The sequence below is a fragment of the Suricata suricatta genome, chromosome X, assembly GCF_006229205.1.
Source record: "Suricata suricatta isolate VVHF042 chromosome X, meerkat_22Aug2017_6uvM2_HiC, whole genome shotgun sequence".
Lineage (NCBI taxonomy): Eukaryota > Metazoa > Chordata > Mammalia > Carnivora > Herpestidae > Suricata > Suricata suricatta.
The window spans coordinates 30,088,384-30,104,255 of record NC_043717.1 but is presented as its reverse complement, the minus strand read 5'-3'; the positions used below and the strand labels follow the sequence as shown (position 1 = coordinate 30,104,255).

General features: G+C 41.2%; 1 pseudogene; it reads right to left on the bottom strand.

Annotated features, from left to right (window-relative positions):
• LOC115283371 overlaps window positions 1-15,643 on the bottom strand; it is a 154,519-nt pseudogene extending 138,876 nt beyond the window's left edge.
• Window positions 15,644-15,872: the final 229 nt, after the last annotated feature.

The following is a 15,872-nucleotide window of genomic DNA, read 5'->3' as shown; positions in this document are numbered from 1 at the left end:
AGACCAAACATATATTTCTTATTACAAATAAGAATATCACACATGTCAATACCTATTTATAGGTTTATCTATCTAAAAAACCTTCTATATATCTATGCCTATATATACTCTCTGGCTTTGACTTGCTTTTTCTTGTTCTTAGAAATACCCCATTAGCTGATGAAAAATCAAGTATTTTCCCTTCTACAATTTCTTTTTTAATATTTTAGTTATTTTTGAGACAGAAAGCTCACTGGGGGAAGGGCACAGAGACAGGGATAGAGGACCTGAAGTGGGCTCTGCGCTGACAGCAGTGAGCCCTATGCAGGGCTCAAACTCATAAACCACAAGATCATGACCTGAGCCAAAGTTGGATGCTCAACAGACTGAGCCTCCCAGGTGCCCCTTCTCTCCCACAATTTCAAATTTATTTTTCTTTTACTATCTAAAGCAAATATTAATACACCCTTTTCTGATTAAGTAGAAAAGGAAACCGTGTAAGTTTTTTATGATCTTGTTTGCTTGATAAATATTGATTTTATCATCTTTGGCTGGAAGGTGTTTTATTTCTTTCTGAGATTCCAATTTTTTCTATCCTTTTATCCACTGAATATTATTAAATTTGTAGGATTCAAATAGATAAAATAGTAACATATAATCTACTTCTGTGTTCTACATCCATCCTTTCTGTTCTGCTGGATGTTTGCTTATTTGCTTTCTTCAAATATACATAACACACCATTTCACACTTCTATTAAGACTCAGTCAAACTCCTCCATAAGCATGTGTGTTATCTTTAATTTTTTTATAAGAGCAGCATGATACTTTGTTCAGAGTAAAATTTTAAAAATCAGATTTACTCATCCATTGAACACTTATTTTCACCCACATTCTTTCTCTGATTTGTAATAATGGAAACTGAAAATTACCCAGTAAAATTCCGAGGCAGGATGTATATAAATCTAGCAAAATAAACCAAATAAGAAGCAAACCAAAGATCATAATTTTTCTATGCTAGACCCTAGGATAATTCTGGAGTCAAAGGCTTCAAGCAGATCCCTATTAAGATACTTAACATACAACTCACCTTCATAATACTCTTAACTTTGTCCACATCTATGTCAATAGTCCTTTTATTAAGTTTCCTGAAGGTGCTAACTGAAAGAGTGAGAAACCCAGAAATGGAGACTGATTGGTAACATCTGGTATGGAGCCTGTCTCTCAATTTTGCCCAGCCCAGCCCTTTCTCTCCATCTCACTAGCAAAATAGCTTTCCAGCCACTTCTGTCCTCTTAACATCAAGAAAACGTTTCAGGTGTGGACCCAGATCAGAACTAAAAGTTAAGAGTATGAGGGGTGCCTAGGTGATTCAGTTGGTTGAGTGTCTGAGTCTTGATTTCAGTTCCGGTCATGATCCCAGGGTTGTGGGATGGAGCCCCACCTTGGGCTGTACACTGGGCATGGAGCCTACTTAAGATTCTCTCTCCTCCCTCTCCCTCTCTCTCTCTCTCTCTCTCTCTCTCTCTCTCACCCCCTTCCTCTCACGCCCTCTCTAAAAAAAAAAAAAAGAAAGAAAGAAAGAAAGAAAATGAAAAGAACAAATTCTTTGGAAAAAAAGCCCTATCTAAATTAGTTTGGAATTCATCTTTAAACCACAGTCCAGCTTAGCATCGCTTGACCAACAGCTCCTGAAGCTAGAGACTTCATTCTTTGAAATTGAGATCTTTTTATTTGACTTTAACAGCTATTATCCTTTATTAAACTATTTTTGACTTTTTACTTTTTTAAGTTTATTTATCTATTTAGAGAGAGAGAAAGCGTGAGTGGGGGAGGGGCAGAGAAAGAGGGAGAGAGATAAAATTCCAAACAGGTTCTGCAAGGTGTGGAATAAACCCATAAACTGTAAGATCGTGACCCTAGCCAAAGTTGGACGCTGACTTTTTCATCTTAAGGTTTTCTTCTTTGAAAAAAAAGGGAAATAATCTAATAGAAGATATAAAGACATGAACAGGTATTTCACAGATCAAGAAGCATATACAGATGAAAAATTATGAAAAAGTGGTTAGCTGCATTAGTGAGGAAGGCAAGGCAAATCAATACTATAATGATAGGCAATTTTGCACCCATTTTATTGGTAAAAGCAAGAAATATGATAATACTAAGTGTTGGAGAAGATCTAGATTATTATAATTGTTTAGACATTACTAGGAGTATTGAGTACTACAATCACTTTGGAAAGCAGCAATATCATGATAGGGAAACAGGATAAAATAAGGCAGAGAGGGGGGCACCTGGGTGGCTCAGTTGGTGAGTGTTCGACTTCGACTCAAGTCATGATCTCATGGTTCATGGGTTCGAGCCCTGTGTCAGGCTCTGTGCTGAGAGCTAGCGTAGAGCCTGGAGCCTGCTTCAGATTCGGTGTTTCCCTCTCTCTCTCTGACCCTCCCCTGCTCATGCTTTCTCTCTCTCTCAAAAAATAAATAAAACATAAAAAAAAAATAAGGCAGAAAGGGAAAGGTTAGGAGCTGAGGTCCCTGGGTAGGGAAAAGCACATGTTTTAAAGCAATGCTGGGAACATCTGACCACAAACAATCTCCCTCAAGCATAAGGTTTCTCTTAAGAATGTAACAGACACCACCTACTCCTCCTCAGGTTCCCCTCAGAAATTTGACAAACAAAATACCTAACTTAAATAAAAAACCCAGGGTGCCTGGCTGGCTCAGTTGGTTAAATGTCTGACTCTAGATTCCAGCTCAGAGCATTATCTCATGGTTTTTGAGTTCGAATCCCACATCGGGCTCTGCACTGATCTCACAGAGCCTGCTTCAGATTCTCTATCTCTCTCTCTCTCTGCCTCTCCCCAGCTTGCTCTCTTTCAAAAAATAAATAAACATTAAAAAAAGTAAAATAAGTAAACTATAAAACCTATGTTATAAGAGGGACCATAGGGCCATAATCTGACTCCTCAGACAATGGAATCAGGTCAATCAGGAATGGACAACCCAGCACCTAGAGTGATCCAGCCAATAAGGGTAGAACTTGAGAAGGAACAGGACAGGGGAAAGGATAGGGGCCCATCAAAACTCTATAAACAGTCCCCTGCGTATAGCCACGGGCATTCTCTTTCAAATGTCCCCTGTCTGTAAAGAGAGCTTTCATACTATTCTTACTTTCCGATCTTACACTCTAATCAGCTTTTGGCTGCTGCCCATTTTATGCTGTGTCCACCTCTTCATTCTTCCAAGCAGTGAGACAATGGACCCCAAGTATTAGGGTAAAAAATCCTGCAACAGTATCTTGCCAGGATGAACATTCATATACCATATAGCCCAGCCTAGTCATATACCCAAAAAAATCATCACAAGATATGTATGAGAATGTTCATAGAAGCTCTTCGTCATAAAAACCTGAAAGCAACTACCAGCAGGAGAATGGAAATAGAACATATAAAAAACTGAGCAGAAGCTATATGCAATAATGATGAATGTAGGCAGTGCAATTTTGAGTAAAAAAACGAATCCCATAAGTGTCATGTTGTGAGATAAAATCATGGCACAATAATTTTTTCTGTCATTTCTGACAATTCTTTTTATTCAAACCACACAATCCTTCTCCATTAAAACAAGATGAGGAGATTGAGGCTAGTTTCGTGCCCCAGAGGAATAGCAGAATGCGGTGGCAAAGGTTAAAATTCTTTCAGTACATAGGGGAGAAAAAGGTTTTCTGTTACCCATCTAGGTGCCATGGCTGGTCTAATAATGAAACTGACATAAGACAAATTAACAGAAGAAAGACTAATTTAATTTCATACATATGGGAGCTTTGTGAAAATAAGAGATCCACGAGCAAGTCAGACAGTTGAGGCATATCTGCACTTTGAGCTAAGGAGTGGAATAGGGGCTTCAAAGAAGAGAATAATTCATAGGACAGTAAGAGGAACAGATGTTTGGTAAATTAGAGGTTTGCTCTGTGTTGGGGAAAAAGACTTTCTGGTACCCTACGGTCATTCTAGCTGGATTTAAAATCATATTGACAAGAGACAGATTAATGAGAGAAAATACAATTTAATAGGCATGTATATAGGGAATCCATACAGACATGGAAATTCCAAAGAGAGTGAGACAACAGGAAGCTCATTTGCAAGAAGGTACAAGGAGATGTTTTAAATAACAAAGTTTGCCCTACTAAGGCAGATCAGGTTCTTAAGTGCAAAGTGGTCTGTTTTAATAGCTCTCTTCCTGGTATAGGATTTTTCCTTTCCAATGTAAATGTAGGTAGCTGAAGGGGAGGCAGAAAACTTTTCCTTTGATTACCTTTAACTCAAAATGATCTTTTTGCCAAAGTGGCCCACCTTGGGCCAGCCTGCCCTTGGCCCCTACACCTGCCATACAGATATGTCCTCTAGATAAAAGTTCTCTCTTGCAATAGCTCTCTCAGCCTGGCCCCCTGTCTAAAATTTTTTAGGTCACAAAGGGAAAGGGAAGTTTTTTCTTAAGTCTGCTGAGTCTTGATTGCCTTCAGCTCAACATAATCTACACACTGAAGCAGCACATTTTGGGGGTTACATATTCTGCTCCCCTTCAAGTACCATCAGTTTGGTGTTGGGTATTAAAAGCAAATCTCTAAAATAATCAAGAAAGATGGGGCTCCTTGGTGGTTCAGTTGGTTGAGTGACTGACTTCAGCTCAGGTCATCATCTCACAGTTCCTGAGGTCAAGCCCTGCATTGGGCTCTATGCTGACAGCTTGGAGCCTGGAGCCTGCTTCAGATTCTGTGTCTCCCTCACTCTGCCCCTCCCCTGCTTGTGCTCTCTCTCTCTCTCAAGAATAAACATTAAAAAAATAATAAAATAAAATAATCAAGAAAGACATTTTAGGCTGAAAAAAAAAACCAGCTTAAAAAAAAAAAGAAAGTTATCCAAAACATCATCAACCACAACCAAAGTTTATACTTAATGGTGGCTGGCTAAAATCCGTCCTTTTGAAGTGAGGATCAGAAAACTATGTCCACTATTACGGCTACATTTTAATATTATATTTGCACTTCTAGGAAATGCAGAGACAAGTATAAGTGACGAAATTTTGGGGTGATGGTGGGGTTTCAAGCTGACAGACAAGAAAGAATTCTTGAAGACATCTTCGGTGCAAAAAGGTGATTTTATTAAAGCACAAGGTCAGGATCTGTGGGCAAGAAGAGCTTCACTGTAAGTGTGGGAGGTGACCGTCTTATGGAGTCAGGGAGAGCAAGTTCCTAAAGGCATTTTCATATGCTAATGTCTCACAGATTGGTGGCCTAGCTGTTCTCAAGCTAAGGTTGTTTTTTGCTCTAGCAAAGCATTAACACTAAGATAGTTAAGAGTTTCTGGGCTTTAAGCTGTCGATGGGATTGCCTTTTTCTGGTAAAGTGGTGGAGACTCATCAGTTTAATGATTTGTGGGGTTTTTTGTCCTTTCCTGTTTTGGAGTAGCCAGAGGGTCCAAGGAATATCACACGTATCCCAGCTTGTGCTTTGCCCCGCAGCCTGCCTCCTGCTCCCTAGTCAGAAGGATAGAAAGGAAGAAAGCAAACTGATCTTTCTGCATAAGATACAGTAGTCCTTATGATGAGATGAAGCATCAGCACAGAGTCCGGAGTAATCTCACTGGAACACCATCCCTGCCAATCCATATTGAACATTTGGTGTGAAGGAGAAATAAACTTTTATTGTAGCGAGCTACTGAGATTTGGGCATTGTTTATTGCTAAGTAATTCAACCTGACACAGATGACTTCAATTCAATCTATAGTGCTTTACATCTAGCTGGACAGCTTCACATCTAGGCTGGAGAGCCTATATTTTAAAAGCCTGAAACAGTTTATAATATGTATTTGTAAAGAAAAAGAGTACATGAAAATATACATTTCCCCAATCTGGAGATTAGACAAAGTTAAAACAGCCAGAGTAAGAAAGAGTTGAGAAGGGTGAAGAATTGTTAGATGGTGTGAATCTCTTGGTTGGGATCTGAAATTTCCCCTCTTACTTCGGAGGGGAGAGACACAGTGTGTGTGTGTGTGTGTGTGTGTGTGTGTGTCTGTGTGTGTGTGTGTGTGTGTGTGTGTGTCTGTGTGTGTGTCTGTGTGTGTGTGTGTGTCTGTGTGTGTGTGTGTGTCTGTGTGTGTGCTTTAAAAGGCTTGGAAAAGCTATTTTCAAAGAGAAGAAATGGCAGCACAAAAGATCGGGACTGAGACAGACTACCACACCCAAAATCTTTCTCTTGAAATAGCATCTTCAAGTTTCCCTAGCTTTGTCCTGTCTCCCAATAAGGTGGTGCCAAAGGGCTGAGAGACAGCGAAGGTCTGTAAAGGACGTCGTGCTGGAGAAAAACAGGACGCAGAGCAGGTGCGTGGACTCAGAGCCTAGACGTGAGGGCAGAACTGGGAGTCGGGTGCTGGTATAGACAGCTGTCGGTGAGCAAAGGTGAGTCAAGTGCCTTCCAGAGGACATCTATCTGCATGAAGATGGGCTGAAAATACAGTTTCCAGAGTTTTCTAAAATGCCATTATTCTTCATGAGCCCTTGAACATTTGTGCCACCCTAAGAGAAAGCGGGATATGCAAAAATCCTCAACCATCTGAGTTTAAATTTGATTTGGCTAAGACAATTCTATGATGGTGATGGCTGAATTCAATTTTTTGTCTTCATGCTGAATTGGGACTCAAAATGAAGACCAAACATTTACAAAGTTAAAAGAACCATTATTTGCTCATGTGCATTTTGTAGTAGATCTGGCACTACCTCAAGGAGATGGTTGGCCCTCGCTAGTAAATCAAACATCCTGAGAGGGAGAACACTGGGGAATGGATTAGACTTGGATAGAAGAACAATCCGCTCAATTTCTCGACACAGTAACATTGAAATGCAGACTAAACCTCAAAATTGAGGAAGCTGCATATCAGCAGAGAGGTTTAGGGCAGACATGCACATCGGGGGATTTTTAGATACAGAGGAGGATTTAAGGTTAGGGACCTGGGAATTAAGATTAAATAAAGAGTAAACGCAGAGAAAAGAACAAATGTACAGACGTGAACTTTGAGACATTCCAACATTTACAGATTAAGAGGATGTTACTCTAACAAAGGAGATAGAAATAGCAGCAAATAAAGCAGTGGAGGGTGCCTGAGCGGCTCAGTCGGTTAAGTGCTGGACTTCAGCTCAGGTCATGATCTCACAGTTCGTGAGTTTGAGCCCTATGTGCGCAGAGCCTGCTTCAGATCCACTGTCTCCTCTTTTTGTCTCTCCCCTGCTAGCTCTCTGTCTCTCAAATAAACATTAAAAAAAAAGAGTGGAATAAAAGAGGATTGTGTGGTGTCCTGGATGCCAAATAAAGTTTCAGGAAGGATGTGATCAACCATGTCAAATCCTAAGAGGGAAGATAGGGATTGAATAATGGCCATTCAATTGGCAATGTGGGCATAATAGATAACCTTGTAAATGCAGGTTTTGTGAGTGTTGGAAATGAGAGCATTGTACAATCGTCCAACTCTGGGATAATTAGTCTTCCTATTCTTACATGATTTTTCCAACAAAGTTTTGTTGACTTGGCATGAAAAAGCTCCTTGATAAGGAGGTTATTCATTCAAACATGTCTAGAAACACTGCATACTACATCTCACATTGGAAGTAAAAAAAAGAAAAAGACATAAGAAATAAAAAAGAGACCTGTTTATTTCACCTAGACATTCTTTTTAAAAATATTTTTAAAAAATTAATTATTTTGAGAGAGAGAGAGTGTGTATGTGAGTGAGCAGAGGGCAGAGAGAGAGGGAGAGAAAGAGAATCCCACATAGGCTCCGCGCTGTCAGCACCTCTCACCTAGAAATTCTTAAACTTATGTCCTATAATGTATCCACATGTGTGTGTGTGTATGCGTGCGTGTGTGTGTATGTGTGTGTAAGGGCCCACAATCTCTTATCTGAGTCCCTTTGGCTCAAATGTAATTTGAAAACCAAAATATTTCATATTTCAGAAAGATAATGAAGTGGATAATGCGATACTTTATGTAATTCCACCAGCAGGAAATCAAACACATGACCCCTTTTATGATTTTTTAATAGCTTCACCTCACAGGCGCCTGTGTGGCTCAGTCAGTTAAGTGTCTTAATTTGGTTCAGGTTATGATCTTATGGTTCATGAGTTAGAGCCCTGCACCAGGCTCTCTGCTGACAGCACAGAGCCCTTTTTGGATCTTCTCTCTCTCTCTCTCTCTCTCTCTCTGTCCCTTCTCCACCTAAAGAATTGTGTGCCACAATTTCTAAGAAAAAAATTTCAGTTTCAGAAGTTTTGGGGTTTCACAGTTGTGAGCCTAGGTTAGAATTCAGCAGAGGGGCACCTGAGTGACTCAGTTAGTTGGGTGTTTGACTTTGGCTCAGGTCATGATCTCATGGTTATTGAGTTCGAGTCCCGCTGCTTTGGATCCTCTGTACCCGCTGTCTCTGCACCTCCTCCACTTGTGTGCTCACTCTCTAAAATAAACAAACATTAAAAAAATTCAGGGGCATCTTGGTGGCTGAGTCAATTAAGCATCTGACGTCACTTCAGGTCATGTTTTCGTGGTCTGTGAGCTCAAGCCCTGAGTCGGGTTCTGAGCTGACAGCTCAGAGCCTGGAGCCTGCTTCAGATTCTGTGTCTCCCTCTCTCTGCCTCTCTCCCACTCATGCTCTGTCTCTCCTTCTCAAAAATAATATAAACATTGAAGAAATTAAAAATAAAGAAAATTTCAGGTTATAGAAAAAAGAATTCAGTGGAAAGGTTTCCTAGAATAAAGTTTGTGCAGCACTGACATATGACCTTGAGGTGAGGGTCAAGAACTAGTAGTAACCTTTGAGGTAAAATATGTACATGGTCATTCACTAAGTACAGTTGATTCCAGCAGATGATATTTCACTCAAGCAATTATATGGGTTCATATCATGAGAAAATAATATAGGTATATGCTTTATAAATTTAAAATGTTCTATGACTGTAAAGACAATGACATGAAAATGCTATCAAACAGTGCTTTTGTGTTTTAAAATGAAAGCAAAATTAAAATAAAACATTATTAAAGCTTTGAAAAGGAAAATGAGGGGAGTGGATGGAGAGAAAGAGGGTCTCCCTGAAAATGTCAGTAAAATAAAGAAAACTAATTAACAATCAAATACCTATTTCCTTGAATTGTGCCTTAAGTGTTATGGGAGATGGCTTCCTCATCTTCTCCACTCCTCCAAAAACCCCCAACAGCTGCTGTGGCTCCTTTGGAGATTGTAGCTAATGGAATATTAATCTTACAAAGGGAGCAAACTACAGCCCTACCGAGCCTATGGTTAGAGACACCTGGTCGGAGGAAAGCCAGTGCCAATCTGCTCATGTAAGTCATCAGACTTTCAGGCTCTTCATTCAAGTACATGGGTCCTAAAGAAGACCTAAAATATCCCATTTTTGTACTTGTAAAGTGTTTTTCCAGCTTCCATAAGCAATTTTCCACCCTTGATGAGTTGTCCTTACTCTTCAGTGAGATTCAACAGATGCAGGCAGGATGTCTAATTTACTAACCAAAGCTTAATGGAGGGAAATTCCACAAGAATCTGTGATAAATTTGGAAATAGCAGTTAAAATAACTTAGTCCCACTTAGTTTGCAGGTGGTCCCTGGGGATGGATGGCAGAGAGAAGGATGGGATTGGAAGGAGAGAAATGAGGGCCTCTAGTTCCAAAATGAACTACTTTTCTATACAGATAAAATAAAAGAAAATGGGGGCCCACACGTAAGAAAACATGAGCCAGAGAGGTTGTATGACTGAGGAACGGAAACGAAATGACAGAATGCCATCCCTTCCTTTTCCCCCTGTGTTCATCATGTTGCCTGTTGTGGTCACACAACCTTCAGACACTTTCCACACGTGATCATTCTGCTTGATTTGGTTCCTCCTTGTGACCACAGTCTAAATAGTTTGTGGAAAGTTCCATAGGAGGAGTGAGAGGTTCAGGAAAACTGAGAGGCTTCAGGATGAGTCAGCCAGAAGGTGGGGTTAGGAGTAGTTACGGAAAGTCTATGTGTGACTGAGCCTCCACTTGATGACAGTGCACTCGTTCAGAAGAAATGAGCTGATGTCAACGCTTTCCTCAAAGGAAGGGGGTGTGGAGATGCCATACTAAAAAGTAAAGAATGCAAAACACCTGTGAGAAATGTTTTCCCCAACAATATGCTGTAGGGGGGAATTACACATTTTAATGTGATGAATGGAATTTTATCTGGAGGTGGGTATTGACTGATAAGTGAAAGCCTCTGAAAGGACATTTGTGTGGTTCCCTTTGTCACCGGTCTGTATTGTTCTCTCCTATCTCTCAGGATGCAGCACATTTTAGTCATCCTTCGAAGATGTGGCGGCTTCATGAAAACAATCTATTGTGCCCTGTGAATTATATTTTGTGTTTCTTGGAGAATGTCAGAAAAGGAATATATTTAAGAACCATTCTACAAGACATGCTCACTACATAAATTAAGTTCGATAAAGTAATGAGCAGCTTGGGGGAAGAATAACACATTTGTCAGCCTCCTTGATTGCCCAGAACACCAATGGCATCCAGAATTGGTGCTGAACAGGACGATGAGGGGAAGGTGGGGAAAAGAAAGAGATGCCTACTCTCCTTAAACCCTCATGAGAGAGAAGAGACCTTTACTTTGGCAAGACATCTCCCTAATGATTGTTTCTGTTTTTGGTTTATTCATTTATTTTGAGAGGAAAGAGCGGGGAGGGGTGGAGAGACAGGGAGATAGACAATCCCAAATAGGTTCCTCACTGTCAGAGCAGAGCCAGATGTGGGGCCCGATTCCACAAGGGGGAGATCATAACCTGAGCAGAAATCAAGTATCAGATGCTTAACTGACTGAGCCACCCAGGTGCCCCTCCCTAACTGATCCTTAAAGCTACTCAAGGAAACCACCTTCAAGGCTATGTTTTCTTGGATTATACTAGAAATCCCCTAACATTCAGTTTGGGTTGCTTGAGAATCAAGAAGTTTAAACAGAGAGGCTAGAGCCAAACCCTGTCAGACAACAACCACCAACAGTTCATTTCCCCAGCTAGTTTTTGAAGAGTTGAGTGGTGGTGTAGGAAGAGCATGGCCCATGGAGCAGGAAGTGTGATATGAGGATTTGGTTCACTGTGCACTAGACCTGGTTAACTTGGGCTAACTACCAGCCCTTGCTGAGACTCAGCTTTCTTGTCTATGAAGTGAGAGTATTTCCCATACCTATCCCACAGAATTATTGTGATAGGCATGAGAAAGTGTGAGAGAGAGCCACGTGTGCAAGGTAAAGCAACACACAAATACTCATTAGAATTTATTTTTAAATTTGCTATAGAGATGCCTGAGTGGTGGCTTAGTCGGTTAATTGACTCTTGATTTACCACTCAGGCCATAATCTCATGGTTTGTGGATCAAGTCCTGTGTTGGGGCTCTGCGCTGACAGCATGGAGTCTGCTAGCGATTCTCTCTCCTCTTCCGCCTCTCACATGGGTGCGCACACACACACTCCCTCTTTCTCTCTCTAAATAAAGAAACATAAAAAAAAAAAAAAACAGGGTTTTCAGGCGCTTGGGTAGCTCAGTCGGTTAAGTGCCTGTCTTCGGCTCAAGTCATAATCTCACGGTTTGTGGGTTCGAACCCCACATCGGGCTCGTGCTGACAGCTAGCTCAGAGCCTGGAGCCTGCTTCGGATTCCTTGTCTCCCTCTGTCTCTGACCCTCCCCTGCTTGCGCTGTTTCTCTCTGTCTCTAAAAAAATAAATAAAAAACATTTAAAAATTTTAAAAAACAGGGTTTGTAAAAAATATATATTTAAAACAAAAAATAAAATTTGCTATAAAGCAGAAAAAAGATCTGGCCAGGATACAGACAAAATGCCCCCAGAAAAAAATAAAAGAATTTAGATAATAGTGCTTCTTTTATCATTTTTATATCACAGTCTCTCCTCTCTTTCTTTAATAATGAATTGATGAATTTCTTTGTGTACTATATTCCTTTAATTCACATTCTTTTAGGTGTTTCCTCCACCCTTGGGGAAATGGCACCCTAATTTCTATAACTCACTGTCCAAACATCTAACTGACTTTCTTTGATCCTTGATGTTCTAAAACTATCAGTACAATGTAAATGATACACAGGATCTCGAGAAAGTCTATTAGTCATGATGGTAAGTGCTTATTTCTCTAGGCCCAGTTCACCAGTGCTGATTCTGCTTCTACTTACATCATAGAACTTAGTTACATTTGTCATATATTTACATGCTCATATTTATGCATCCTTGGCCAAGCTCTGAACTTGTGGAGGCTCAATAGTCTTATTCTTTTTTTTCCCCAACTGGAATGTTTTTATTTTTTTGAAAAAATATGAGATCTTTTAAGGGACTGTATTTCCCTTTTTGCCTTGGCTTCTAGGAAGGTCACAGGAAAATGAAAGCCCAACTTTGCTAACTCTAAAGGCTGAAACAGTATGTTTTTCTGTGCATACACTTTCCCAGACTTATTACTATTCTACCTTCATCTTTTACAGACTTCCTTATTTTCATTTTGTTTTATGGTTTTATATTCTTGTCATTCTCTTACAGATTCTTTTATCCTGCTTGGAAGATGGTTCTTTGGGTTCTTTCTTATTTTTTTGACCCTTTCACCCATAATGGTTTCCTAAATCTAATCAAGTTCACTCTCTGAATCAGATTCAGGCCCAAATGTACTATTGGGGAATCCATTCCAGTTTATCCTTTGTGGGTTGAGGCAAGGATTTCACTGTTTTTTTGTTTTGTTTTGTTTTTGTTGTTGTTGTTTTTTTATTTTAGGGAGAGAGAGCAAGCAAGCAAGGGAGAGAGGCAGAGGGAGAGCGAGAGTCTTAAGCAGACTCCACATTCAACGTGGAGCCCAACACGGGGCTCAATCCCACAACCCTGGGATCATGACCTGAGCCGAAATCAAGAGTCGGTCACTCTACCAAATGAGCCACCTAGGGACCCCAGAGGCTTTCACTTTTTCTGAAAAGTCTTTCTCAGGCTGGGACTTCCCTTTTCTTTGAGCCCAGATCTGCTTTCTTTTTGGTTGGTCAGGGGCTTTTTAGCTCTTCCTTAGTCTCCCCCTGGGTTGGCAGTTGGAGGCTTTGTTTTGTTTTGTTTTGTTTTCTGACAGCAGATGGCTTTTTGCCCATCCTACTACCCTCTTTGTCTTCTGCATCTTCTGGCTTATCCTTAGAGTTCTGCTCATTGTCACAGATATACTCACTATCGCTACTATCTGACTTCTCAGAATCTTCTGAATTGCTGTGCTCTATAGCCATGTAAACATCTTCTGAGATTTCATTTATGCCTTGTTGTGGGAGATGTGCCACCTGCTGCCGGACCGACTCACTCAGCTCCTCCAAATCCATCTTGGCATTGCTCCAAACCAAGTTAAGACTCAGGGTGCTTCCTGTGGTGGACTTTGTGTCCCCTTTCACCATGATTGGCATTGATGCTTGAGGAGAGCAAGTTTTAAGACTGCTGGATAAACTCTCTGACTTATGGCATGTTTGCCCAGGCTGGTGAAGCTGTGCTCCTGTCCAGGAAGTTCATGGACTCCTCACTGGGGATGAAGTGGCTCGACACGGCCTTCTTCTCAGCATCTGGCCCCACGTCAGAGCCTGTGTGCACAGAAGGATTTGCACTCACTGGGGAGTGTGGCATATCTGACAAGGAGATCCTGTGGCCCGTGTCCTGCTGAGCATGGGTTTGCTCATCAGGATCTTGGAGGACACTGTCATGTCAAAGTTGAGCTTGACCCCCTCTTGCTTGTCTACCTTGGTGGTGCTGCTGCCAGGGTGGCTGGGGCCAAGCAGCATTTGGTTGGCTGTTGGGCATGTAGGGTTTATGTAAGAAAGAGTAATTAAAATCTCAAAACTTCCTGCATGCCCAACAGCGAACCAGATGGTTAAGCGTGAGACTCTTGATTTTGGCTCAAGCCACGGTCTCCCTGCTCATGAGATCAAGCCCCGTCGGGCTCTGTGTTGATAGCACAGAGCCTGCTTGGGATTCTAGCTTTCTCGCTGCACAGGCCACCCCACACCCCCCCCCCCCGCCGAATTGTGCATGTCTTCTCTCTCTCAAAATAAATAAATATACTTTATTAAAAACATAAAAAGATTTTATTTTTAAGTAATCTCTACACCCAATGAGGGGCTCAAATTTATAACCCTGAGATCAAGAGTTGCATGCTGCATTGACTAAGCCAGGCAGGTGCCCCTGAAGATGCATTTTGTATTTTTCACAGAAAAAACACATTTATTTAGACATGAGGTGGCAATTATTCATTGGAACCCAGGCCCTGTCATGTTGTCCAAAGAAATGAGCATCAACCTATCCATCTCTACCCCTCAGAGCTTTTGCAGGCCAGAATGGAAACCCCTTCAAGCAGCTCAATATATACTGGACACACTTTGATTTCATTCATGTCGTACTCACAGATTTTGATGAGTATTTTTGCTATCTGCATTCGTTTGTGATTTCCTCCATTATAAACGATGCAGTTGTGCAAAATCCACTTTGAACTGGCCAGAAAAGCTGCTATGTGCCCATATATTTTATTTCTAGCATTCTTTGCCAATGTAGCAAGGTCCGTAGGATGGAAGATGCTTTTCACATAATCAGGATGCTGTTCCAATGGCACAGCCTTCTGGAATGCATCTGCCCTTTGCTGTTTTATTTTCTGAATGGCAAACTTGAGCAAGTAAAGTGAATATTGGATGGTGAGCATTGTCATGGCTTTACTCTGAGTCTCCGTGCATTCTGCTACTGTAATCTTTTCACATTCAGGAATTCGGCACAAAGACTGTCCCTCTCTTGTTCTGACCTCAGTCTCAGATACGTGGCATGATAAGCCTGGGGACAGAGATCACAGGAAAGGACTTGGCCTTTCTGCTGACAAACGCAGCAGTAGAAATCATTCTGTCCACGCTGTGATACAGCATCAACAGGGTCTGTGGTGAGCGGCTGCTTCATATAATAAAAGAGATCATCTCTTAGTTCTGACTGGTCCTTCTCGTTATTGTTCAGTAAGCCAGGTTTCTTTCTTTCTTTTTTTTTTAATGTTTATTTGATTATTTTGGTGGGGGGAAAGAAGCAGAAAGGGAGAGAGAGCCCCAAGGAGGCTCCATGTTGCAAGTGTGGAGCCCGACATAGGCCTCTATCCCATGAACTGTGAGATTTCACCTGAGGTGAAACCAAGAGTTGGACACTTAACTGACTGATCCACCCAGGTGTCTCTTTCTTTTTTGAAGTTTATTTATTTTGAGAGAGAAAAAGGGAGAGAGGGAGGGAGAGAGGGAGAGAGAATCCCAAGCAGGCTCCACACTGTCAGCACAGAGCCTGATATGAGGCTCAAACTCACAAACCATAAGATCGTGACCTGAACCTAAGTCAGAGGCTTAACCAATTGACCCTCCCAGGCGCCCCTCGTCTTTTTCTTTTTACTGAGGCTTGCTGATGTGTCCTGCAGCTGGTGGCCATTGGAAGAAGGTGGAGGGCTGGGGGACTTTCTTTCCTGGGCTCTTTTCTCTGTGGAACCAGGCTCTTTGGAGCAGGTAGAGCTAACCATGCCTTCCACCACCTCCTCTTCTGCTTTTATTTCCTCTTCAGCTGGGGCAAAACAGGCAGAGTTATCAGTAGCTAGGCTATTTTATGCAGGATTCTTAAAATGGTGTCTGACAATACTGCCTCATTCCTGTATTAAAGAAATTATATTTTTGTTCACCCCCAACAGAGCCCTGAACATTTACAATGGGTTTGGCAACACCCATGTTCTTTTCTTTTTATTTTTATGGTTTTTATTTATTTTTGAGAGACAGAAACAGTGTGAG